Here is a 27,984-nt window from a genome sequence, read left to right as displayed (position 1 = left end):
AAATCTGAAATGAAAATTAATATACAAATGGCAAATGGGGACTAATTTCCAAGGTTTTTCCACCTCCTCCTCCTCCTCCTCCTCCTCCTCCTCCTCCTCCTCCTCCTCCTCCTCCTTCTCCTCCTCCCAGCTGTCTTGGGGTGAAACACAACAGCTGTCAAACAGCTGCTTAATGTGCCTGCAGGAGAGGCCCAAGCCCTGCCAGGAACAGTACTTCAGCTGCAGAGGGAAGTTCCAAATGAGGCAGGATGTCCCTCCATAAGTTCAAATCTCAGGAATGATAAGCAAACTCCTAACTTCTTGCAGTTCCAACACTAAGCATCTGCTGGATGGTGGATGAACAGTTGATGAAAAAGGATCTTTGTCCCTTCAGAGGTTACAATTCATATACTAAATAGGCACAATTAACAATAATATAAAGAATATGAAAATGGTAATGAAAAGTGCAAGCAAAGTACTCATTATGTGAGGAAGGATGGTTACTAGCCTCAAAAATGAAGTTTGAAACTGGCCCATTCTCTTGGCTGCTGAGGTTTTTTCCTTGCATTATTAGCTTACCATGTTCCTTTTGAACATTTGCAAGGAACCTCTTTAACCTATATAAAAGTACTGGAGACCACTATACCCACCTTGTTCTCCCTACCCCTGTCTCTTTGCCTTTATTTACTAGTTAACTGTGAAGCTACAGTTGCCTCTTATGAAGCTTTTGAGGTTGAAACTTCCAAAATAACTGCCTCCACAGCTTCTTTAGGCTGAAGAGGTCTTTGTTCTCTTTAGTTGCCTCCCTCTTTGTCCCTCTCATATTGAGTTAAGTACATCTTCCAAGCACTTGTCAGATTCTAATTCATATTGTGTTGTCTTGACTCTAATAAGTGCCATGCTAGGGGGAAGGACTATATTTTTTTCATCTTGTAATTCTCAGAACACAGCACAGAGCATTACATGGGGTGATCACTAATGGGTTTAGCTGAAAGAAATTAGACTGAATTTTAGATGTAGCAGTAGAATGAGGCCTAGAGGAGAGGGAGCAGATACAAAAAAACACAGGCTGCTGGCAAGACTACTAATTCACTTGCTAGACCCTTTAGGAGATAATATGTAGAAATCAGAGGGTTCAGAGAAATGTGCAAGACAGCTTACACAGAGGAAAAAAGGGCAAACCCACCCTTAAGTTGAATGGAAAAGGGAAAGGGACAAAATTAAGTAAAAGAGTTAGCAAAGGAACATACACACAATATGAAAAGTAACTGGATTCATTCCTGTAGAAAAAAAGCATTTCAAACTATTCCTTAATTTATCTTCAAAAATCAAATCTGGCATTACAAAATAACAACAACAAAACCATACAATGCAAACTTGTAAACATAAATATCATAGTAACAAGGAGGGCAGAAAAATTCCCCCTCCCCCACAGGTTTCCCGTGCTCATTTGGCTTTGTGTCAGTTTGCCCAAGAGGTTTTCCACAACCAAATTTGTAAAGATGCTAAAAAGAAGGTCAATAATTAGCTCAGCCTATATTCATCACATTGATGGATTGTGTAAGATCAGCTAGAAAGGAAGTACAGGGTAGGAGAGAAAGCCAATCTTGAAGCCAGGGAAGTCAGGCCAAGTCTTTTCTCAGATGCACAAAGATTATATGACCTTAGGCAAGTCATTTCACTCTCAGTGCTCCAGGCAACTAATTGGACTTTAAGTTGCTAAGAAAGTGTCCATCTGCATTAATGGAGAGACTTTTGTCGACCTGGGAGTTTTCTATTCCAAAGAAATGACAATTCTAGGAAGTCCATAGGGGTGCTTCGAAGAACAAATAAGATATTTGTATTATGCCTACCACACAATAAAAACTAAATAAATGCTTATTTCTTTTCATTTTCCAGAATGAAAAAATTGGACCTTACAAATAATCCAATCTACTCTCCCCTTTCCCCCACAGCCTCACACCCCGTTTTACATTAAGGGGAGTGTGATTCTCAGAAAGATTTACTTATTTTACCAAGATTTCACAAGGAATAAACCATAGAGTTGAAATTTGGGTCATACAAATTCCAAATCCAGAGCTCTTTCCAACTGCACCCTGCCCCTCCTGCAAACTAGAAGATCAAAAACTTGATGGGGATAGGGAAATCTGAGTATGAAATCTCTTTAGATCCACCTAACTCACAAAAATGTTTATTCATGGTTCCTTGCATGTTTAAGTAAACTAAACTAAATTTGTCAAATGGACAAATTCCAAATTTTAAATCCCTGATCTTCAATTCAATTCATCTCCATTCAATCCAGTCCCAACCTTCCTGCTGCACATGCACCCTATAAAAGAATGCATCCACACACATAGCTAAAAGGAAAGCCTGACCTTCACCCACTGTAGATCATTGGCCACTGTGCAAAGATTCATAAGTAAACTATAGGCCTGCTCTGAGAACAGAGGAGGCATTCCTATAATTTATGTAAACAATTGCAGACCTCTAGCCAGATGACTCTACAGGCTGTCCCAGGGGAGATCTGAGCACCAGAAGGCCAAGGAGCAGTGTGACCTGACAGAAGAGAAAGGTCAGCACTATTCCATGCCAAAAAGACACAAAGGATATTAGAAGGAGGGGTGCATAAAAGAAAGAGGACAGAAAGAGAAACCTGAATGGGAAAAGAGAGCATGAGAGGAAAAAAGAGAAAGGGGGAAGCATAACCAAAACTATTTCCCTATGACTGTCATGCTAGTCCAGGGGTTCCCAGCCTGTGGATTGTGGAAAGCAGCATGGAAGAATGGGGAAAAAAAACAGTAAATCTAGCACCAGATGATATAATTTTGAATACTGGCTCTGCAATTTACAGAGACAGCTAGGTGGTATAATGGATAGAGCACTGGGCTTGGAATGGGGGAGCCTCATCTTAAATGAATTCAAATCTGGTCTCAGACAATTACTATCTGTATGACCTTGGGCACGTCACTCTTTGCCTCAGTTTCCTCATCTGCAAAATGTTCTGGAGAAGGAAATGTTCTGATCTGTAAAGTGAGGGCTTTGAACTAGATAGCTTTTAAAGTCCTTTCTAGCTCTATCATCCTAAGTAGAGATACAATGAGAATAGAGCAACTAGAAGTTTATCTTAGATAATGAACTAGAAATGAACTCTCAGGTGGCAGGTCATCTCACCAATATCAGTTTTGATTATCCTAGGATTTCCTTACCAAGTTCAAATTGTGCTGGGTCTTTTTCTCTACCCCAGGGTCTCTTTCCTTAGAATGTCAGGGTCACCTTCTTCCCTCAGGACAATTTCTGTCCCATTCACATTCTGTGTCTGTCTCCTGAAGTAGTAGGAGTTGGTGTTAATATCTGGAGTGAGGAATGACAGCATACTGTGATGAAAGGGGGCAGATTCAAGGATCTCGGGCAAGAAATTATATCACGCTTAAAAAGAACTAATGAAGCACTCCATGAAAGAAGAAAAGGACCTTAGTCACAAATATTCTCTGACTTAAGTAACTTTCACCTAGTCCTATGTATGTTCTTGCAGGTTAGTATTTCAGACTCTTGGGAGGATGGTTTTTTTTGGGGGGGGTTGTTTTTTTTTTTTTTTTGCAAGGCAAATGGGGTTAAGTGGCTTGCCCAATGCCACACAGCTAGGTAATTATTAAGTGTCTGAGGTCGGATTTGAACTCAAGTACTCCTCCTGACTCCAGGGCTGGTGCTCTATCCACTGTACAACCCAGCCGCCCCACTGGAAGGATGTTTTGCACCACCTGTACCTACTATATGACTAGAGGGAATACTTCTCCTAAAAGTTGTTTAAATCTGGTTGACTAATTGAAGCTCAACTCATAAATATGGGAAGTACACTAATGGGGCTTTTGAGTATTAGAAAAATTACCCACAAGTCCTCAGTGCTAGCCTTAGAGCTCTGAAGGGATGGAGTAGTGGCTATGCTCTGAGAACCTAACTCAGTGGTAGTAGGAGTTGGGATATAGTAGCCCCAGAATCTATCCTTCAGTTAAAGAAACTTTGCCTTGGGGAGATTAAATAACTAGCCCAAGACTAATTGATTAATGAAGTGGTAGATCTAGGACTCAAACACAAAGTTGCCAGATTTGATTCTAATGCTCTTTCCACTACCCAATTCTATTTCCTATGATATAATTCCTCTGTAAAAGAAGGAATCCTCAGGTCAAGTGTGCTGTCTGTCTGTCTGTCTCTCTCTCTCTCTCTCTCTCTGTCACACACACACACACACACACACACACACACACACACACACACACGGCCCTGGACTGGAATGAAATTTCCCAAGCTCCAATGTTTAGGGACCAAAAAATATCAGACATACATACAAACAGGAAAATGAGACCCCTGTAGCCTTCAGACCACTTGAAAATATGGTCCGATTTCCTCCTGGCAATACTGGAATGGAAACATTTCTTGCTCTACCTACCTACCTACCTACATTCCATTACCTCAAGTCAAGGACACAACCATAAGAGCTCCTAGAAGCACAGGCCACAAACAGCTGGGCAGCCCAATGATCATGGGTATCATCTCCCTCCCTGATTTAGATCAAGGATCAAATGATTCCCTATCCCATCTTTAAACCTATGCTTGGGAGATTAGAGGAGGAAGAAAGGCAACCAAATTAATATTTAGCTTTCCTTAATAAAACCCTTGGCAAGAGCAGATACAATGTGTAACTGTCAAAAGGCCAGGCAGGAAATCAAGTATTCCTGTCTTGATACTTTATATGAAGACCTGATGTAACTGGATACTGGGAGAGTATCTAAGGTTTATTTTTCTTCCTCTAACTCAGGCTTCCTGCACATTTTTAAAAGAATAAACAAAGAAAAATATCTAATACCTTTGCTTAAAAACCTTAAAGGTCTTTTACCTATTCTCTCCACACTGAAAACTCGAACCACTCTGTAGCAGACCTCTATTCCAAAAAAATGGGAATTATTTTTAGGTTTCTGTTTGGCCCTTGCCTCATATATGTCCAAGATAACTTTATTGGGCAACTTGGAGCTAAAGCAAGGCATGGTCTGTGTCTGAATGCCTTTCCAAAGCTCCAGCCTCTTGGAAGGTAATTTTTTGAGTGGACAATGGAAAGACTAATTTGCTTTGAAGTCTGTTTGGAATCTGCAACTTGGAATCAATGGCTTAGCCACAGATCAGATTCTAACAAAGACCGGAGGGAAAACAACCTTATTTTTTTTAAATGATGTAAAATACTTTCCCTTACAAATTCAATAAGAAATATGAGTTTGCTTCAAAGGTTTAACGAGAAAGTCTTTTAAAACACTGGGAAAGGCTTAAGGTATTTATGAGTTCTCCGTTGGACTTCAGCCTGAGCTACTTTTCTTCATCTGGGCAAACACAAATTCCTCTGTCTACAATTAGCCGAGTGTGTACAAATAGGTGCATGTAAATAGCCCCAGGCGGTCATAATGAATTGGGGGGGTTGGGAGAGAGGAGAGAGAGCAGGAAGAAAGATCCAGCCCTACAGGTTAGAATTCCACCTCACCAGAAACAGGCCTGGGACTTTTTTCTTTTATGAGAGATGTTTACTTACTCCAGTTCAATTGTCACAGGGAACCACTCATAACTTCCTCACAGTTGGATAGGCTCTAGCAGACTTGACTCCCAGCCGGGCCCCTCCCCCGGACATTAGTAGAACATCTCTATTCTTAGGTTTTTCTACCCTCTGAGGTCTAAGGCACTGATGTCATGAAGAGGGAATGGAGTCCTTGGAAGGGGGAATTTGAGCAGATGTCAGATGAGTAAAGGATCCGGTCCATCCATGTAGGGATTTCCTACCCAGCCAGCCTCCACTTTCAGAGGCCAAAAACGCTTTTCCCACTAGTCTGCAAGCTGCTTTTAAAGCAGACACACTCATCTTTTTTGATTGGGGGTAAGAGGTGGGTGGGAAGGAAGAATTGGTAACAAAGGAATGAATGAAGTTTGTACTGCTTGACGATCTATCTTCCTAAGAAAAAATTATCCCATTTAGAAGGAACTAGAAAAAATATATATTAGAATAAGATACAGCATTTCCAATCTTAATCCAAACTCTGCAAACAATGGCATTACTCATGGCTACTAACTGTGGCAAATCGTAAAGTTGATCACATTTGTATGAGCAGCCTCTCTCCTAGTTTCAGAAACATTCTCATGGTCTCTAGAATCCCCTGACCCCACCCAATAAAATCTGCTTCTACTCAGAAAACCTGAGTTTAACTTTTACCCTAGTCCATTCCTATCTATATGACCTTAGGAAATTTACCCCCTGGGTCTCAGTTTCCTCACCTGTAAAATAGAGTTATCTCTGAGGTCCCATCCAGTTCTAGATCTCTGAGATATCTATGAAGAGAATCCATAACACAGATTCAAATCTCACTTCTAATTCTTATTACCTATGTGACATTGGGCAAGTCACCTACTCTCCATAGGTCTCAGTTTCTGTATCTGTAAAATAAAGAAGCTGGAGAAGACTGCCTCTGACATTCCTTCTGGCTCTGAATCTATGATCCTATAATTTTAACAGTGGATAATGTCAAAAAAGGAAGTAAAATGGAATTTCAAATTCAATTTTAAAAGTATTTATTGCTTTCCTACTATGTACCAGATATTACAAAAATGAAACAGAACCTCCCCATAAGATATTGCCCTCTACTGCAGAAACAAGGCATTCATAGACAAATAAATACTGGGGGTTAAGTATTAGGGTAGGGAAGGGGAAAAGGAGGCTCTGCCTATAAGACATGGCAACTGAGATGAGATTTTCAGGGTGCTCAGAGTTTCCAGAGTCAGACAGTCACATTCCACACAAAGAGGATTGCCCAATTAAAGGCCCAAAGGAAGGGGATGTTGTGTTATATACCAGGAAGGCTGGTTTAGCTGGAATGCAGAGTGTGAAAGGGAGAGTGTGTGACATCAGTCTAGAAAGATAGGTCAAAACAAAATTGTGAATAAAGGGCTTTAAATACCAAGAGGAGGACTTTAGGAGGAGTCACTGAATCTTCTCAATATGGTCAGACTTTGATTCGGTGACTGTGTGGAGAACAAACTAGAGCAGCAATCCCCAAAATGGGGTTTACAAAGTTTTGAGGATCCTTTAGATCCTTCTGGGAATTCATTAAGTGCAAAATATTTTCATAACTGCTAAGATATCATTTGCTTATTAAAATACACCTCCTTTTCCTATTACACTTCTGTGTGAGGTTGGCCTTTCTTCATTTGTTTCAACCAAAACAAAAATCCTGAGAGACTAATTGCAGCAGGAGAGAATTCAGTTATCTTCTATGAAGCCAGACACAAAAGGAGATTTACAATAATATGTAAACCAATGCATCTTCTCAATAGTTTTTGTTTTGGAGAATTTGTTTTTCATTAAAATAGTTACTGGTGAGATTATTGTTATTTAAATGAATATATATTTATCAATTTTAATTTTTAATATGGTAAATACTGACATAAAGCATATAAACAAAAGCTCTTTAGGCTCCTCAACAATCTTTAAGAATATAAAGTAGTCCAGCGACCAAAAAAATTTGAGAATCACTGAATTAGAGAAGCAGATAAATTAGAAGGTCACAACAGTCCAAGTGAGAGTTAATGAAAGTCTGAATTAAGGAGGTGACCTTATAAAGAAAGAGAAGGGGAATTGTATGAACAGTCTATGCTGGTAAATGTTTAGCAGTTGGCTTTCTGGGAAAAACAAATGTACTCATGGGGTGGCTAGGTGGCAAAGTGGATAAAGCACCAGCCCTGGAGTTAGAAGTACCTAGGTTCAAATCTGGTCTCAGACACTTAATAATTACCTGGCCATGTGGCCTTGGGCAAGCCATTTAACCCCGTTTGCCTTGCAAAAAAAACCCTAAAAAAACAAACAAACAAAACCCAAATGTACTCACAACACAATTTTAAGAATATAATCTCCATTATTAAAATGTCCTCCACTAATTCCTTAAATATGGACAATCAATAAAATAACAAATCAAACCCTGATTTTCTAATTTTCTCTAATTTCCAAAGAGCAAATGCCTGCACGGAAAATTTAACAATCAGCTCTTTCTCTAGCTCTCTGAAGCTGCTTCCAGCATATCCTTAGATATGAGAGATATTGTAAAAATAAAATTGATAAGATGTGGCAACTGATTGGATAATGGGCAGAGAGATAGAAAAAAAGAGATGACTTTCCAAGTTTTAAGCCTGCATGATTGCAAGAAAGGTGATTCCCTCAACATAAATAGGTGGAGGTAGATTTTAAGGGGAAGAACATGATTCCTTTTAAACATGTTGAGTTTGAGATGCCTAAAGGATATCCAGATGGTGATGTCCAACAGGCAGCTGGTGATAGTGGATGGGAGCTTAAGAGAGATGAGAGCTGAATATGCATGTCAGGAGTCATCTGCATGAAGATAATTTTAACCATAAGAGATGATAATACCAGTGAGAGAGAAGGAGGAAAGGGGACCTAGAAAGGAAATCTAGGGTTTAAGGACATAGATGCTGATTCAGCAAAGAACCAGAGGAGAAGAATATCATGTAAAATGAGAAGAAAATAGCTAAACAAAGATAGTAGCCAACAGTGCTGAGGTCAATAAGTATGAGGATTTATCGAGAAAAACTGGATTTTAGTCATTAAGAAATTATTGGTAACCTTTAGAACACAATTTTAGTTGAATGGGGCAAGGGCAAAAGTCTGATAGCAAGGGGATGCAATTAATATAAACAATTTTTGCTTAGAGTTTGGCTGTAAAAGAGAAGAGAGGACATTATCTATCCTCAATGCCCTCTGGAGAGAGTACTATTGTCTGAGCAAGCACACTCGTCTCTATGCCTTTGTTGATTCTGGTATTGTAGCTTAAGAAGACTGTAGAATTTCAGCCAATAGAGAAGAGCCTTAGAGGAGCACATTTCTTTGCCATGCAGGCAGAAGTTATTCCTTATACTCCTGAAATTATACCCAGTCATTCAGAAGACCCATATTAGGGATTTAGGTGTATTTCCAGAAGTGTTTCTTACCTGTTTCATCAAAACCAGGATTTTCTTTGGCCTTACACAAGAAGGTCAAAACAATTCTCCAGGTACAAAGTTGGGATATTCTGGTCAGTAAACATTTGAATTTGGAGATGTCTCATCCATTTAAGCAAGAACCACATAAATCAGTGTCAAAAACCACATTTGATTTGTTAGTTGCTCAACAGGATCTCAAGCAGTAGAAGGAGCAGGCTAGGGCAGGCGGAAGGAAATAGCTAGATAAGAGCAATTTCCAAACAGGCCTCTGGATTCCACTTTGTCGAAATCTCACACACCCCAGTCCATGTGGTAATAGTGACTCATCATGGGCAAATTTTACTGATACCCCAATCTGGGTTATAACTCTCCACTTGCTTCCAAAATAAACTCTATCTTCATCATGAACTATTCAAGTGGCAAAGGCTCCACCAAACCCCTCCTCCCCACCCCTCATCAAACAAATATTAGACTTTAATTCTTTCATTAAGTACTTGCTATGGACAAAGCTATGTACTGCTGAGTGCTAAGAGTGATCCAAAGCACATATACCCTCAACACATTCTGGAAATATAGTACTACTCTTTGAGTAAAGCATATTTCCTTCCCTAACTCTGTACCTTTGTGAATACTGTTCAGTCATTTTTCAATTGTGGCTGACTCTCTGTAATCCCATTTGGGGTTTTCTTGGCAAAGATACTATAGTGATTTTCCAGTTCCTTCTCCAACTCATTTTACAAATTAGGAAATTGAGGCATACAAGCTTAAATAACTTGCTAAGGAAGAATCACTGTTGAGGCCAGATTTTGAGCTCCTAAAGCTCACAGACTTCAGACCCACACTCTATATCTACTGTGTCACCTAGCTGCCCTTACCTAACCTATGATTTCCTAAAATGGCCAGGGAATCCTACCACCTCCACTAATATTTCCAGTCTATATCTATTGCCTCTTCCTTGAATTCCTATAAGCACTTAAAATATTGTCAGATATTGGGGTGGCTAGGTGGCTCAGTGGATAGAGCACTGGCCCTGGAGTCAGGAGTACCTGAGTTTGTCAAATCTGACCTCAGACAATAATTACCTAGCTATGTGGCCTTGGGCAAGCCACTTAACCCCATTGCCTTACAAAAATCTAAAAAAGAAAATTGTCACATATCTCATTTTGTACTTCCCATATACTGCCTGTAGAAATATCTCTCCTCTCCTAGAATAGTAAATTTCAACAGGAACTTAGTTGTAACATGAAAACAGAGGGAACTAAAGATTTGTTGATTGATAGAAGAAAAGAAGTGATCCTTGGGCATCTTCATTGGTTGTCCCCAACTTTTGGAATTCTTTCCCTTCTTATGTCTGCCTGCTGACCTTACTGGCTTCCTTCAAGTCCCAGCTAAAATCTCACCTTCTACAGAAAGCCTTTCCTGATTCTTTAATTCTAGTTCCTTCTCTCCAGTGGTCATCTCCAATTTATCCCATGCATAGTTTATTTATACTATTTGTGTGCTGTCTCCTCTATTAGACAATAAGTGCCTTGAGAGCTCAATGTCTTTCCTTGTATCCCCAACTCTTAGCACTGTACCTGTTGACATTTAGTAAATGTTTCCTGAGAGGAGAAGGGGAAAAAGTCATCCAATCCAGAGAAGGGAATTCCAATCCTCTGCTTACACAGAGTACTTCCTCTTTTTCTCCCCTCTCCCCCTCATCTAGGATATCCCAAAGGAGGAATTGTTAGTAAGAAAAACTCCAAGAACTTCCCTCAAGCAGTTTTATCAAAATGGGGTGTGGAAACAACCTCTGAGGCTGTTTAACTAATTTAACTAGAAGTTCTTTCTATCTAGCTTAAATTTCTCTTGTTGGGGAAAAAATTCTTTTCAGTAGCAGAATCCTTTCCCAAATTTCTCCTTCATTTCCACCTCTCCTAGTGCCCCAAAGTCCCTAGATACTGACCACTTCTCCTTCCACCTCGGCTCTATTGACATGCCTATGGGTGATGCTTAAATGGATTCATACATTAAGCACTTAACAAATACATGAAGTGTTGATCTTTGGTGTGCACACACGCACACACACACACACACACAGACACGCCTTTTATCGCATCTTAAACCTCCAGTACATCTGAGCTGCCTCAATCACTGATAGCCTCTGGGAGCAGCTTTATCCATTCACTACTAATTAACCACAAGCTGATTTCATTCTCAGAAGCAGCTGATTTTAAATGTATTGTTGACTGGGTTTGGTCCTGGTTACTGAGCTTTGGAAATAACCAGGCTACTTTAAAATGCTAAACTAATAATAACATTAAATCAGTCACTGAATCCAACTGGTAACAGAAAGAGAATCCCTTCCCTCTCTTCTACGATATATCTGACAATCAATCATCCAACTTCTGCTTGCAGACTTCCAGTGACAGGGAGCTAACTCATTGTCTCCTAAGGCACTTCACCCTACCTAGTAGATAGACCTAATTGTTTTGCAATTTTCCCTAACATTCATCTGAAACCTGCTTCTCCTACATCTATCCTGGTTCTGCAAGGATATGAGCCAAGCAAAATGATCATGTACTCTAAAAGAAAAGTGATCTTTAACCAGTTTTGTTGTTGTTATTTGGACCAGTATTCAGACGAGAACAGGGCTCTCTGATCCTTGGGACATACAAGAGGATAAACCTTGTCCAAACAATGTGCATCATGTAAGACAAAAAGCATTTGACTATCTGTTAATATCTCCTTAAGTGGCAATAGTTTTCTTTCTTCCTTTTTCAAATTTTTACTTTCAGTTGCAAATTCTCTCCTCCCTCCCCTTCAGCCCTATCCACATCTTTAGAGAAGGTAAATAATCAATTGGATTCTTAAAGAGCAGGTCTGGGTGCCCTTCAATACCTCCACATGCCTTCTGTGATCCACACCTACTGCCTCAGAAAATATTCTCTTCTCTAGTGTTCCATGAATCTTGTTGATATTTCTTAATAATGGGGCATGTTCTCTTTTGTCTGATTATATAAATATATGTCCCCATCTTATTTTTCCTATTAGATTCAGGTTGCAGAGAGGGCTCTATATATTCCAATTCTTCAAGTTCTACCTAGATATACTGTGGCTTTGTGGCAAAGTCCCTTTACCTTCCTGAGCCTTGACTTCCTCACCTTTAAAGCAGGTACAGTAATGTTGCCCATCTCCTTTCTCCATTCCCAGGGTCAGGGCCCTAGTTCAGGTTCTTATCTCCTCACAACTGCACTATTGCAGTGGCCTTCCTAATTGGTCTCCTGCTGGGCTTCTAGTCACATTCCAATCTATTATCCTCTCAACTGCCAAAGTGATTTTCCTAAAGTAGTTCTGACTGCCCATCACCTCCACTTCCAGATTCAATGAATTCCAGGACCTTTCTACTGTGTACCTACATACTCAAAAAGAAAGTCCTTAGTTTGGCAATTAGTGTTTTTTGAAAGTTGACCCCCTTCCTTCCTCTCTCTCTACTACCCTCCACATACTAATTTGAGTTGGTCATTAAGGATGAGTAGGAATTAGATGCACAGAGAAACAGGCAGTGGCATTGTAGGTGTATACAAGGAACAAAATGAGCAAAGGCAAGTAAGTGGGAAAGTCCATCACCAAATGATGCCCCATATCCTATCTCTGGTCATTCTCCATGGCTGAAATGACCTCATGCCTCATCTCTCTGGTTTCCTCTAAACCTGAACATAAATCCTCTAGTCTCCTAATCTCCTCAAAGGTTACCCTCCCTCTTACCTGTATTTATCTTTTATGTATGTACCTATTTACATAGTTTTCCCCTCATCAGAATGTAAGCTGAGGGCAGAGGCCATTTTACCTTCCTTTGTATCATCAGGGCTTAGCATAATCAGTGATTGGTATGTGGCCCTTCCTTACAGGGCTGTTGGAAGAAAAGTACTCTGGAAACTGCTAAGTGCTTATAGAGATGTGAGTTATTATTATTATTAGCTTTGTCATTTTATACTCCTTGAGAAAGAAACTTAATACTCATTTCTGACTCTTCTTCTCAGAAGAGTAGAAAGACTAAATATTCGTAAAGTATTAAAAGCTGAATTTGAACAGTCAAAAGAGATTATCTTCAGTTTGGCCTCTACTTCAGACCCACATCTCCAACTGCCTTTCTGGCATCTTAACTTGAATGTCCCACAGACAGCTCCAGGTCAACACATCCAAACCAAGATTTCTGTCCTCATAAAACCTGCTTCTTCTTCTCTGATTTTCTGTTGCCACCAACACTGAACTCTATGTTCACACCATCTTGAGTCTAGCTTTGAATCTTCTTTCTCTCACCTCAGTTGCCAAGTTTTTTCGATTCTATTCTACCGCAATTCAGCAATAAAACTACTTTGCTTTCTACTCCTAGGGCCATAGCTCTAGTACAAGCCCTCATTCTTTCTTGCCTGGACTGCGACCATGGCCAAATCTTCAGTTCTCCTTTTTCTACCTCTAAATGATCCTCCACACTTCTATCAAATTTGTTCTTTTATTCCAAGAGTTGATGAGGTTACACCTCTGCTCAAACATCTTCCACATATTCCTACTACCTATCAAGTAAAGGTCTAAATCTGTTGCCTGCAACAATGTGGGGCAACTCAACCCTTCCAGTTTTCTGACATCAGATTATGTTCTACATTCTCTATATAGTAGCCAGACTAGGCAACTTGTCTAAAATACTGCTTTGATCTGAACTCTTCCCATTTCCTTGCTTTTCATTATATTATTCCCTACCTTTCCAGTCTTCTTACACTCTACTTCCCAAGACATACTCTTCAATTCAGTGACCCTGGCCTCCTTGGATATTCTGCAAACAAGACCTCTCTAGATTCTATACCTTTTCTCTGGCTGACATCTATGCCTGGAATGTTCTCTTTCCTCTACTCTTACTACCAATCTCCTTGATTTCCTTTAATTCCTAGCTAAAATCCTTCTACAGGAAGCCTTTCCCAGGTCCTCTTCCTTTTTGTTAATTATTTCCCATTGATTCTCTATAGTATTTGGTTTGTATATGTTTGTTTGCATGTTGTTTCATCCATTAGACTGCATCCTTAAAGATGAGAATTTTCTTTCATCTCATTTTGTATCTCCAGTCTGGCACAAAAATAGATGCTTAATAAATTTTTCTTGATTGATTTTCAACAAGTTCTCTGAATACTCAAAGAAAATTAAGGAGATGCTGTATTGCAGGACTAGAGACTGAAGAATATAATCTCAACATTCAGACAGGAGAAGGGATTGAAATCTTTAAGCAAAAAAGTCCTTTCCCCACCCCACCCCCTTATCTCTAAAATAAGGATGAGATCCTACTCTGCTGTTGCTAGCAGGACTAAAATGAGGGACCAGGTGTGAATGTGTTCTCCCCCACCCCAATAAAGCTCTATATAAATGTGAGTTATTGCTGCAATCAGAGAAGTCTGTCAAAGATTAGCATAAACAGAAATTTTTTAGAATTTTTTTCCCAGATCAAACAAAAATATCTAATTTTCTTTCTCTGACTGTGAAAATCACATGGGAGAAATTTGATGGAGTGGACAGACATGCAGACTTGTCAATTTATTCTTTCCCTCCCAAGGTAACAGATAGCTTGAGGAATAATTACAGCAACAGTTGGCTCTTATCAGATGAATTTTAATCCTTTGCTTTTTTAGAAAGATTACATAATACCCTGTCTTTTTAATTTGTAGTTAATTATAAGGAAATGAATTTACTTTGGTTTTAGGGTTTACAAATAGAAGATACTAATGGTTTTGTAAATTAATTTCAAATCTGGCTCCATAATTTCTGAAAATAAGATATTATCTTTCCTTATGATTGTTTTTAGAGGAAAATGGAAACAGAGCCCATCCCCAGATACTGCATAAAAAAAGTCCAATTAAGTTTCTCTTGAAAAACTGCAATATTATATTGTCATCCAGGGCAAACTTACATTACAGTATGACAGATTATAGCCATAAACCTAAAAGGACTCAAATGGGCTAGACAGAACAACACTGGGCTGGCAAGAGGATAGACAAGCATTCCTAAGGGCCTATTTTCATTTTTTACCATCAGTAATTCTAATGAGCTCAGCAAGTGTCATCGAGCTCATCCTTCCATTAAGTGGGTTTGTAAAAGCACCCTGCATAAATAGAATGAAGATCAAAGTATCTGCCTACCATTTTGGGGAAGGGGTGTGTGTGTGTGTGTGTGTGTGTGTGTAAATATATATATGTAAAAATATGTATATATATACATATATATGTGAATATAAATATGTGTGAGTATGTTTGTGGGTGTATATGTAAGTGTGTGTGTGTGTGTGTATGGATATGTCAGGGGGGTGAGTACATGTGTGCTAGTGTATATATATGTGTGAGTGTTTAGGTGGATGCCTTATGTATCACCCCTGTGTAAAATAATCAACTACCCATCTAGTCCTGCACATTCCCTACAAACCGACAAACTGGGATGGCAAGAGGGACACAGAGTTTTCCCTGATGGCAGTCCATTGTTCAGAGAGACAGAGAGAGAGAGAGAGAGAGACAGAGACAGAGACAGAGACAGACACAGAGACACAGAGACACAGAGACACAGAGACACAGAACTGAATAAGTGAAACACTGGATTTTGGAGTACAGTCTAAATACAAGTTTTAGCTCTGCTATTTATTTCTTGAGCACTCTGGACCAAGACTACCTCTGACTTACAGGGGCACCACAAAATATTTTAAATTTTCTACTTAAATATTTAATAAGGAGGTATTTCTTTTAACCCAGAAGCCCCATGAATCACTAGGTAGAGGCAATCCTGGATTCTTTCAGGCTTTTTGCTTTGATGGATTTTTAGCAAAGTGACAAAGGCTTCAAAGAAGGATCTGGTGATGTTCAGCCCAGCTAAGTTTGGAGAGGATCCTCACAAGACTCAGTCATCAGATAGATCAAATTTTTGGATCAAAGAAACCAATGCAAATCATTGACTAAGGCATGGGAAGTTGTGATGCAACAGGGCTTACATGAGTGATGAAATCATGGTTCGATCAATCAATAAGCATTTAATAAATACCTTCCCTGTATGCTAAGGCATTGTGCTAGACACTGGAGGGTGCAAAAATAAAAACAATCTATTCTTAAAAAGTCTAGCAGAGGAAAAATCATATATGTATATGTGTGTGTGTATGTATTTAAAATAGATTCAGTGCAATGGGAATGGGAAGAATACTAGCAGTCTGTACCATTTAGAAAGGCTTCATGTAGAGGATGCCATTTGCCCAGGGTCCTGAAGGAAACTATGGAAGCAAGAGAGACACTGTGGTGAAGAGGATATACTTGCATTTGAACAGGGACTACTCTTAAGCTGAAGGATGAAGCTCTAAGGGTAGTATTTCAAGCAACAGTATTTTTAGTACTTGAATACTTACACAGTCAAACTTCACAGGTTTATTGTGAATATCAAATGAGAATAAAAGTACAATAATTATTTAAATGTCAGCTATCAGTATTATTTTTATTATTAAGCAGTTTTTTGAATGTCTGGACTATAGTTTATTTCCTTTCCCCGCCTACAAAAGGGCAAACATGGCAGGTTAACCCAACATCCGTGCTCCACTGGCTTTTGAATGAGTCATTTATGAGTTTATTCATAAATTCATTTAGAAGTTTGAGGGCCAAAAGTTCAAGGCACTGTGGGAGATACCAAGAAGATTGGTTCCTATCTTCATGGAACTTCCAATATGGTTACAAAACAATCTTCCCAGCCAACTATAACACAAGATGATACAGTCATGCCCCAAATGAGGTTCTTTCTTCAAACCATGAAAAATCTTCTGAAAGGCACAAGATCTGACAGAAACACTGTTTGAGAGTATACTTCTTTGTAACATTGTTTCCATAAAACCAAGTACTTCCTGTAATATCTTTCCCGTAAAATTGTTCTCACTGAACCGATTAGTAACAAAGTTTTAGCATGACTGTATGTAAACTAAGTGCCACAGAGCTTTGGAGCTTTTAATTATTTTTTTTATCATGAATTGATTCTCTTTTGCTATATGAATATTTTTCCATCTTCTCAAGTCCCTTACTCCTATAATTGACAGATGATTTCCATCTCGATATTTTATGGGCTTCAAAGTCATCTCAATTTACTTCTCACCCATCCTCTCTTCTTTCCCTCTTAGCTCAAAGCCTTGGCCTTTCTCCTAATCTCTCTCCCTTTGCTCCTGGTCTTTTATCCTTCTACCTCTTTCCCTACCTTGTTCCATCAATCTTGCTTTGTCTCTCATTGCATGAAGCCCAGATTTCTTACTCAAGGAACTCTACTGTGTAAAGGCCTTTCCATTTTCCTTTCACATATTTAATATACTCCAGTAAAAATGAAATGCATATTGTTCTCTTGACACAACTCATATTTCCCTACATTTCTTCTCATGTGATTCCCTATGTCCACTATTAAAATCTTACTTTGCACAGAAGCATTTGCATTCTTCATGGTACAAAGTTGGTTGTTGTTGGATAAATGAATTCTTGAAAGTAGTCTCCCAGGTTTTGTAGAGGTTTCCCAAGAAAAAGGTCACCAAGGTAGTAAATAGCTGCCTGGAGCTAGAGTATAGTGCATAATGAGATGTTCATCCACAACTGCCAGGGATGAAAAGGGGTACAATTCTCTCACATAATCTCTGCTGTCTGCCTCACTGCTCACATCCATAACTACCTCATACAAGAGACACTACCTCTTAGCCAACCTCACTAAGGCTAATCTTGGCTCTTTTTCCAAGACAACTTTAAGGTGGGATACATTCTCTCTCTCTCTCTCTCTCTCTCTCTCTCTCTCTCTCTCTCTCTCTCTCTCTCTCTCTCTCTCTGTTTCATACACACACACAACCAAAGCAGGAATTCAGAGCCACCAACTTATGGGTGATCTTTAGTTATCATGTTATTTTCATGAATTACATGGTTCTTCTGCAAACTTTCCTGACCACTCCAAGGCTCAGGGATTTCTTCTTTTTCTGAACTCAGATGGGACTTATAGTCTATAGCATCCAGGGGGAGACAAAGAAACATAGACACGTTCTTGCTCTGAAGAAGCTATTTTAGACAAAGTTGCTGCAGGTGGAAGGGAAGGATAAGCGGCCCTGAATTGAAATTAATAGCCATTAAGCAGCCACTGGGTAGACACACCCTGGAACCCAGCACCTAGAACATCAGTTGGAAGAATAGTTCCAGTTTTAAAACCCACATCCTAGCAGTATGACTTTGAGCAAATTATTGTGCCTCACTAAAACTTTTGTTTCCTCATCTGTAAAAAGAGGTTGGAGCGGTTGATGTTTGCCCTTTGTTCTTGAAGACCATGACATCAAGGGGGTGATGCCATGACAAGGACATGAATTGGATTTGAGTGGGGGGGGTGCCTACGCTAAGTCATACTAAGTCCAGTGGTCAAGATATGAATCAGGATGACCAGAGATGGTAATCAGGGCTAAGTGATACGCCCAAAGTCACATAGCTAGGAAAGGTCAAGTGTCTGAGACTGGATTCAAACTTCTATCCTCTTGACTTTAAGGCCAGTATTCTATCTACTGCACCATCTAGCTATAAAAAGAAGTTGGAGCTAGATAGTTTTTAAAGACCCTTCCAAAAGAAATCAAAGACCTTTTGTCTGAGTTTAAATCTTGGTTCTTCTACTCTCTTTCCTGAATGACCTCACTCTCTGGGCCTCAGTTTTCCCATCTGTAAAATGAGAAGACTGGAGTAAATGATTAAGAGATTTCCCAATTCCAAATCCTTTGACCATAGCTTTTCAAGCCCATTCTCCTTCCTCACCATTGTCACAAAAAAGTTTGAATTAGAGAATGAAAAACTCCAAAATAAAAGTTGGGTTTTCATGATCAAATCAATGAATTACTAAGTGTGATTCTGGGCAGGTGATTTAGCTTCTCTTTGCCTAACTTTCCTCACCTGAAAAATGAAAGGCCTCTAAGGGGCTTTCAGGCTCTAAATCTCTGACCATATGATATGAAATAGTGAGAAAAAGTAGATTAATTCTTCTTGGGTTTGTTATTTTCTATAAACAGGTCAATGCAACATAGAAATTTAAGAGAAGTTTTTGTTTAGTTTTTTAATATCAACCTTATGTTGTCTGAAACCATGAGTAGGACAGGCATATAAAAATCATATCAAAAGATGGTCCTACAAAGTTTCTACCCAAATTTTTGTTTAAAGTGAAAGGTTTTGGGGGTGGCTAGGTGGGGCAGTGGATAGAGCACTGACCTTGAAGTCAAGAAGACCTGAGTTCAAATTTGATCTCAGACACCTAATAATTACCTAGCTGTGTGACCTTGGTCAAGTCACTTAACCCTACTGCCTTAAATAAAAATAAAAAAACATTAAAAAAAAAGAGTGAAGTGAAAGGCTTTGCCTCAGAACTTCTGAATTAACTGGTCTTACTGGTTAATTAAGGAAGGTTGTTACAAGGGTAGCATGAAAGAATGAGCAGAGCTAAGATTAAAAGCCCAGGATGCTCAAACATAAAGGTTTTATTTCCATGACTTAAAAAAACCCACCCAACAACAAAAAACCCTACAGAAAACACACTGATTTTTTTTAATCCTTGAAAATTTTCTCAGAGAACCAGACAGATAAACCACAAAATAAAATCCATGCATAGCTACCCCTGCCTGGCCAAAGATCAGTTAGTTCTGGGTGAGTCAGGCACATTTTAAAAGTGGTGAGTGATTAAGGAGGTTGCTTTTATTTTTCTGCCTCTAAACTTCCTGGGGGGTTTCCGATGGGATTAGAAGACTAGTGGACATTCTAAGGAGACTGAAGAGATTTAGCAATTTATTAGTATTACCAAGCTCCCAGTAGCTTCTGGCTCTTGGTTCCCATCTACTCCATTTCCATCATCAACAAATAGGGGATCAAGAAGTTCCGTGTTAAGGCAACTAATAGACATTGATAACTAATGTGTACTGGGTCATATCTGAGGCAATAAAGTGAATGTGAGCCCTCAATGAATATACAGTCTAGTTAGGGAAGACCAGGACTGAGGACTCATAAAGTTTGTTCATAGAAGAAGAACTTGGTTTAAACCTTAAATATTCAAATAGATGAAGAGGTGTGGGGCTTCCCAACTGAGTATGGACAGGGACTAATTAATCTCTTAATTTTACCAGATTCCTTAAAGAATAAAAGAAAGTTTTTTTAACCATGTAACTTTTTTAAGGGGAAGGAGGGAATGAGAAATAAAATGCCTGGTTAGACATTTTACATTAGCCCTCAGACAGTGTAAATATTTATTTTTTTCATTCATGAGCCTGGTTTTCCGAGTATGTTCCACAGTTCTCCTGTTTGGCCAGTATTGATGAGGTCTGGTTTAGGTTGGAGGCTCCTGGAAGGGCTTGCTTCATTTTCTGAACAAAATAAGACAGTATTATATATATATTTTTGGAAACTTAAAGAATACTTGGGGTGGGGAGAATCTTACTTTCTACTAAAGCACACACATTTTGTAGTCTTAAGGAAGAAACATGATATGTTGCATATTTCTGTTCAAGATGACAGAAATGAGGATCTTTCTAATCCATTGAAAATAAAATCACTGCATTTAAGGGAGGAGTTGCCTTTCTTAGACTCTCAGAGCCATAAAGGGGTCTCCAAAGCCATCTTGGCCAACTTAGATATGTTCAAGAATTCCTTTTATGACCACACTGAATATTTGAAGACTTTTAGTGATGAGGATCTTACCACCTAATCCTTTCCCAAAACAGCACAGTCCACTTATATCTTCATATTTGAAATATCTGCTCTGTGTACTCTGTGCTAGGTGCTGCAGGAAATACTATGGGGAAGAAGAGGTATAAAATGTGATCTCTGTCCTGAGTTGCTTATAACACAGCTGGAAAAATATGATGTAGGTCAGTATGGGACAAACATTATAGAAAAAGGAGATTAGGGGCAGCTAGGTGGTGCAGTGGATTGAGCCTTGAAGTCAGGAGTACCTGAGTTCAAATCCAACTTTAGACACTTAATAATTACCTAACTGTGTGGCCTTGGGCAAGCCACTTAACCCCAATGCCTTGCAAAAATCTAAAAAAAAAAAAAAAAAAAAAAAAAGGAGATTACTAAGCCACAGTGCTTTGAGAAGGCTTTCTGAAGAGGAAGGGTTTGGTAGACAGAGAAAGGGGAGTAGTAGGACATCCAATGAAGTATGATGTCACAGTCCTGGCTTAAGCAATTTAGCAGATAGAAGAAAAGCACTACACAGAGCCTTACCCCTCAAGGATAAGCCTAATTCCAGCTCTGCTAGTTATGTAGTAGCAGACTTGCCTACCAAGTTTTTCAAAAGAAAAAAATTTTACTTAACCTTTTTCAGCTTCCATGTAACCATCACCCCCAGTAGAAATATGTTCTCAAAAGGCAAACCTCTCCCATGGTGGGGGGGGGGGGAGAGGTTTCCTGGTGAAGTAGACAATATAATGGATTATTTTTACCTCCAGCAGTTATAACCCACATGTTGGATTATAGCTCCCAGCAATGACCCAATTCCACAATGAGTCAGCAGCTAGACTTTCTATTATTCCAGTCCCTTCTATAAGAATTAAATCAAGTTTCATGCTTCTAGTTCTTCCCTCAATATAATTTGATGATCTATTATTTTTAAATAAAGTATACAAACAAACTTCATTATTATCCAACTTAATTTAAATGATAATTATTTACATTCTAGATCAGACCAGTCTGTTCCCAAAATGCATTCAGTAGTTGGAAACATTCAACTGACATTTATTAAGTTATCTATCATATGCTATGGACTGAGAAGACCAAGACAAAGAAGGTACAGACCTTGCCTTCAAGGAACTTGCAATAAAGTATGAAAGATGACTAACACAAAAATAATATAAATCAAAATATGATCCAAGCAAGAGGTCTAAGCAAAGTCCTCTAAAAGATATGAGCAAGAAAGATCAGTTCAAAGAAAAGTAGTGGGAGGGGAGAGCGCTTAGGGAAGAAGTTGTTGACTTCCCTAAATTGAGAAAACTGTAGAGTCCTATAAATGCTCAATTAATAATTATTCTTATTTTGATGCAGTAGATAAAAGTGGTGAGCTGGGAAACAGGAAGACCAGAGTTCAAATCAGACGGCAGAGATTTACTGCCTGGGAGACCCTGAGCAAATCACTTAACCTCTATTTGCCTCAGTTTCCTCATCTGTAAAAAGAGGTGTTGTGAAGCTCAAATAAGGTAATGATTGTAAAATGTTTAGTGCTGTACTGTATAGATGTTAGCTATTATTATCCTAATCTATGGTTAATTAAGTCACAACTCATGAGGTCCAAATTATAAGGTGTCAACAGGTGTCTTAGACAATTAACTAAAAACCAAAACAAAATAATACCACCTTATAGGCTTTCTATGTAGTGCTACACTCTTCTTCAAAGACTTTCCACTCATGTCATCTACTTGATCCCAAGTTTTTACTTTTGTTTTGTTTTTGGTCCTATCTGACTCTTCACTGCCCCATTTGGGATTTTTCTTGGCAAAGATATTGGAGTACTTTGCCATTTCCTTCTCCAGTTCATTTTACAGATAAGGAAATGAAGGCAAACAGGATGAAGTGATTTGCCCAGGGTCACACAGTTATTACATGTCTGAGGTCAAATTTGAACTCTGAAAGAGGACTCTTTCTGACCTATCCCCTCTCCACTGAGTCATCTAACTGTATTCTAAGTAAATCTATATTATCTATCCCCTTTTTTACAGATTAGGAAACTGAGGTTCAGAGAGATTAACTGAATTTCTGTTTCTTAATTTTTTTTTATTTTAAGGCACACAGAGAGGCAATTATTAAGTGTATGAGGTCAAATTTAAACTCAGGTCCTCCTGACTCCAGGGCCAGTGATCTATCCACTGTGCTACCTAAATGAGTTTTTCAAAGTTAAATGGCTGGTAAAGTAGAAGTAAAGATGAGGAACCAGGTCTTCTGATCCTCTGGCTCAGCTACAACTCTACCATGCTGCTTCCCTTAGAATGCTTGTGGATTTTTAAAAAAAATACTCAACTTTAAATATTCAGTCCCTTTGTCAAGGGATCACAGATTTAGAGTTGGAAGGGTCTCAGAGATCATCTAACATACAATTCTCTTAGTTTGCTAATGAAATTCAGTAACTTGCCCAAGATAACACAGGCAGAAAGCAGCAAAGCCAGGGTGTGAACCCACACATTGACTTTGGCAACTGTATTCTTTCCATTATAACACTCTGCCTCCCACAAAGTTCATTAAGGATTGTGAAGTGCCTCAGTCATCCTTGGGCCACAAGGAACTCTCACTCTTTGGAACTGAGAGAAAATAATATTTTACTTTTATATCAATAACCAATCATTAAATTGAGATCTAGAGTTTTCTCAATATCCAGTTCTTGTTTAAAAGTCAGTCTCTGGGGGCAGCTAGGTGGTGCAGTGGATAGAGCACCGGCCCTGGAGTCAGAAGTACCTGAGTTCAAATCTGGCCTCAGACACTTAATAATTACCTAGCTGTATGGCCTTGGGCAAGTCACTTAACCATATTGCCTCGACAAAAAAAAAACAAACCTAAAAGTCAGTCTCTGAAGGACATGATTGATAGATGAGATTATCTCAAAAAAACATGCTCTTCAATCTTTAATCTACCCCACCCAAATAGGAGACCTAATATCAATTTAGAGAAAAAACAGAATCCAGTCTGGGACAGTTCTTAGCTTGTGTAGAGAAGCCCCTGTCCTCGTACCCCTCCATTAGAGTTTAGGGTAAACCAGCTCATAAAGGAGAAAAACTAAACCAATCAGAATGGTCTGGATGGTGATAGAGTACCCTGTCCAGATTGTTGGAGGTGACTGAGCCTTATGATCAATCCACTTTCTCAGCAGGTGGAGCTGAAGACATCTAGTCCACCTTGTCATTGAATGTCTACCAGTCAGCATTGATTTTCACTTTCAGTTTCAAAAAAAAAGTATTTAAGGCTTTCAGGCTCTTCATAGGCCATCTCTGGTTGTCAAGAGAAACCAATGACCATCAATTTATTTACTGCCAGCTAGCAAAAACTCTGTCTTTCAGACTTTTCTCTTCAGGATTCACTGGGCTATTCATAGAATAAAACCTTTGTTTAAAATTTTTGTAACTTGAAATTAAAGGGGAGTAGAATGCTAAACCTGGGGAAAGAAGACCTGAATTCAAATCCAGTCTCAGACATTTACTAATTGTGTGATACTAGGCAAGTTACTTAACCTCTGTCTGTTTCCATTTCCCCCACCTGTAAAATAGGGATAAAACTAACACCTACCTTTCCAGGTGATCAAATGAGATATTTGTAAAGCTCTTAGCACATTGAAGCTTGGTACATTGTAGGCATTTAATAACTGCTTATTTCCTTTCTTCAAAGCAAAAAAAGAAAAAATTGGCCTTCCAGTTCAGAAAGGGCTGATGCTGGAGAGTCAATTAAGAATTCAAAAGTGCTTTGATAACAGGGATCAATCACAGGACCTGAAACCACAAGTCCCATTAAAAAAAATCCTAAAAAGAAAGTGAACAGTGATACAAGAAGATTCTTCACTTGTAGATCATAGTCTTCATTCCACCTCCATATCCATGTTCTACCTCCTTGGCATGCCTTATGGGTAGCTTGTTGCATGCCCACAAAAGCAAGCATGCTAGAACTAATGAACAGGATGAAGGGGCACACCCACACCCAAGAAACATCCCCCACCACTCAGAGGGTGATGAAAGTAGCTTGAGAAAAAAACCACCACAAAAGCTCCCTCAGTGTGGTACAACAATATACAGGAGGCAGAAAAGAAGAGAATCATAGGTATGCCACTGGAGACTCTGAGGCCAACAGCTTGCGTCACAGCAAGACAGGAAAGAGATAGTTGCTTATGCTGAGAGGCTACTTGGAAAACCCCAGCAGGTCTGGGAGCTCCCCACTCTGGGTTGTGACTCAGCTAGGCTCATCAATAAGCCTGGCTCAAATCTCTTTTGGTGGAGAAAGATGGGCAAGGGCAAAGAGTCTTTCTAATAATTTTCACATAGGTAAGATAAAACTCCACTGTAAAAAAGGCTCTATTGGGGTAAAAATATGGGAATTTGAGTCCAAAAGCTTGAATCTGAACTCAAGCTCTGTTTACTGCCTGTGTAGCATTGGTCAAATCACTGTCCCTCTCTGAACTTTGGCTTCCATACCTGTAAAATGAGTGAGTTACTGGTATCACATCCAAATAGAAAATGGGGAATCTTGAGCCTTATGTAAGGATCTCCACAGGCCACATATTGGCTCCAAAAATAACATATTAACATTATCTAGTTCTCCTGCAATTTTATTTATTTTGGTAAATATCTACCAATGACATTATGTAATCAGGTTCTGCCATACCTGCAAGCATTGTGGTGCATGTTTAAACCTTTGGTTTTAAATAACAGAATTTCTAAAATTCCTCATGGACAAAAATGAAAATCCCAAGTTCCCTAATCAGTCATTCAAAGCCCTCTACAATCTGTCTTCAGTCCACTTTCTAAGTTTATTTCTCACCATTCCTCTGTATGGTTTATGCTTCTACTCTTTCTCTCCTGAACACACCTTTAACATTCCACCTAGATATTGTCTACTTACATTAATTTCTTAATCTGCTTTATCTAGATGCTTGTGACATGGACAGATCAAGTGATTTGCCCAGACCATATAACGAACAGTGGCAGTTACAAATGAAATACATATCTTCCTGGCTCTGAGGTCAGTTCTCTATCTGCTCTGTCCTGCTGCCTTTTTTCTTTGTAATATATAATGTATTATGTTATAAACTAAATAAATTATTATTTAATGTAAATATAAGGAAATAATTGCTGACATTTAGATAACACTCTTACCACACAATCCTAGCAACATTCCTTTCTATCACTTCACTAAAAAAACAAACATACAAATAAAACAACAAAATCTACCCCATAGAAGAGGAATTAGATCTATTTTGCTTGGCCTTAGGGGGGCAAATAGGCAAATTTATGGTGAGGAACATAGATTCCAAGTTGGAAAGAACCTCATGAACCATCTTGTCTATCCCCCTCATTTTACAGATGAGAAAAATAAGACTCAGGGAAATCAAAACATTTGCCCAAAGTTATGAAGACAGTATCAGAAGTGGGATGAATCCAGGTACTATGCCTATTTGAGCACAAATCTATTCCACTACCTCCCTAATATACTTTAAATAATTAAAAGTTTCCCCAAAATTAGAGCTATCAAAAAAATGGGAAGGGGCCATCTCAGAAGGGTATCTATCCATCACCAGATGGGAACCCATCACCAGAGGTCTTCAAGCAAATGTTACATGATCATTAGTTCATGCATAGAGTAGACGTTTCAGGATGACTTGGATTCAATGGCCACAGAGGTTACCTAGTCTCTGTCTCCAAGAAATTTATAATCTAGTGGGGAAGAAAACATGTACACAATAAATTATATAAGGCAATATGTGGTAAATGTCATAAGAAACCAGAAAAAAAAGAGAAGGAACACTTTAGGGTAGAGAAAGGAGACAAGGCTTAAACTAAAATTCTAGCTTTTATTGGAAGTCTTCCCCAACCTCACTTAATTCTATAGCCTTTTTTCTTTTCATTATTTTTTATCTATCCTGTATATCACTTCTTTTGTCTTTCTTTGAAGGTTGTCTCCCTTTTCTATACCTCAGCAGGTGTTTAATGTTCAACTGATTCACTGATGAAAGTGGTGACATTTGAACTAGGTCTTTAAGAAAAAGCCCAATTTAGGTTCAAAAAGGTTAAGAGGTTTGCCTGGGGTTACAATGCCGATGAATGCTAGGGTTAGGACATGGACTGACTGTGGAAAATTGGGGAAGTCACTTCTCTTGGTTTCATCTGTAAAAGAAAAAAGGTACTCAAACTCTGAGTCTAACACTTCAGAAATCATGTTGAATCACCGAACACACATCCTAGGATCACATCTGAAACAACCAAGAATAACCATGAGTCCATCCACTCAGGATTTTTACAGACTTCTCTGCCAGCTTTGCCCATAAGGAAACCAAAACCAGAACTGAGGTGAAGGATTAAACTAGACTACTCCTGAAATCCTCCTGTCTTCTTGATTCTATGAAAATAGTTAAGATCGTATAAGTGCTTCTGAGATAGAGAAAAATGGAAACTATGTTGGGTTAATCTAGGAAGACTTCTTGAAGGAAGTGAGTTTGGGGATTTCCAAACTCTCCATAGCTATTTTTGAAGACTGATGTTGAATTAATACTCCCCCTCTGTTTCTTTCATCTCCCAAATCTGGTAGGCTATCACCTTCATTCACAAGATTTTTCAGAGATAATTTAGCAGAAAGATAGCTAGGTAATTCCCCAAATGCCCTAGAAATACAACATATAAACAAGCTTTTGGACACATATTTTCCACCCATTCAATAGATGAAAAAAATCCTCCACTAAGTTCTCAGCATTTCCTACCTCTTGAGTATTTCTGTAAAAGCCAAATTTTATGCATTCTCCACAATTCAGTTCACATCCCATTTCTTCCATGAAACCTATCTAACCCACTCAAATCCAATGAACCTTGGGTCCTCTTCTTCATTGTAGAAGCTTGTCTAAGACCTTCTTTTAGCACTTGCCTTTTACCCCACCTTGTGTTAATTTTCTCCTCACGTGTATTTATGTATTATCTCTCCAGGCAAGAACAACACAGAGCTCTGCAGTTTTTTCTCCAAGTTCTTTCATTTGCATTATTTTATTTGATCCTTACAACCACCCTGTGAGTAAAATGGAGCAGATGTTATCATCCTTATTTTATAGATGAGAAGCTAAGATTCAGATACGTATAAACAATTTGTCCAAGTCAGCTGTCAGGATGTTATGTTTCAATCAGCTGTCTTTCTTAAGGTGCCCCTCCTCCTCCTGCAACCAACAGCCTTGTTCCCTTTCCCTTCTTTCTCTATTCTCCCCCATGTCCCAACCATCAACATCATG

General features: G+C 38.9%; 1 protein-coding gene and 1 long non-coding RNA gene across 2 annotated transcripts in view; both read right to left on the bottom strand.

Annotated features, from left to right (window-relative positions):
* Positions 1-27,984, bottom strand: part of SMAD3 (SMAD family member 3) — a 156,696-nt gene that overhangs the window by 64,032 nt on the left and 64,680 nt on the right. The window lies entirely within an intron of this gene.
* The window catches only part of LOC141521674 (uncharacterized), a 63,910-nt gene continuing 36,042 nt past the window's right edge, over positions 117-27,984 (bottom strand). Inside the window, exon 3 of the long non-coding RNA XR_012478037.1 lies at positions 117-27,767. This is a non-coding gene — a long non-coding RNA (uncharacterized LOC141521674). The remainder of the gene's footprint in view (positions 27,768-27,984) is intronic.

The sequence above is a fragment of the Macrotis lagotis genome, chromosome 4 (genome assembly GCF_037893015.1).
Source record: "Macrotis lagotis isolate mMagLag1 chromosome 4, bilby.v1.9.chrom.fasta, whole genome shotgun sequence".
Taxonomy (NCBI): Eukaryota; Metazoa; Chordata; class Mammalia; order Peramelemorphia; family Peramelidae; genus Macrotis; species Macrotis lagotis.
This window is presented reverse-complemented; position numbering and strand designations above follow the sequence as displayed.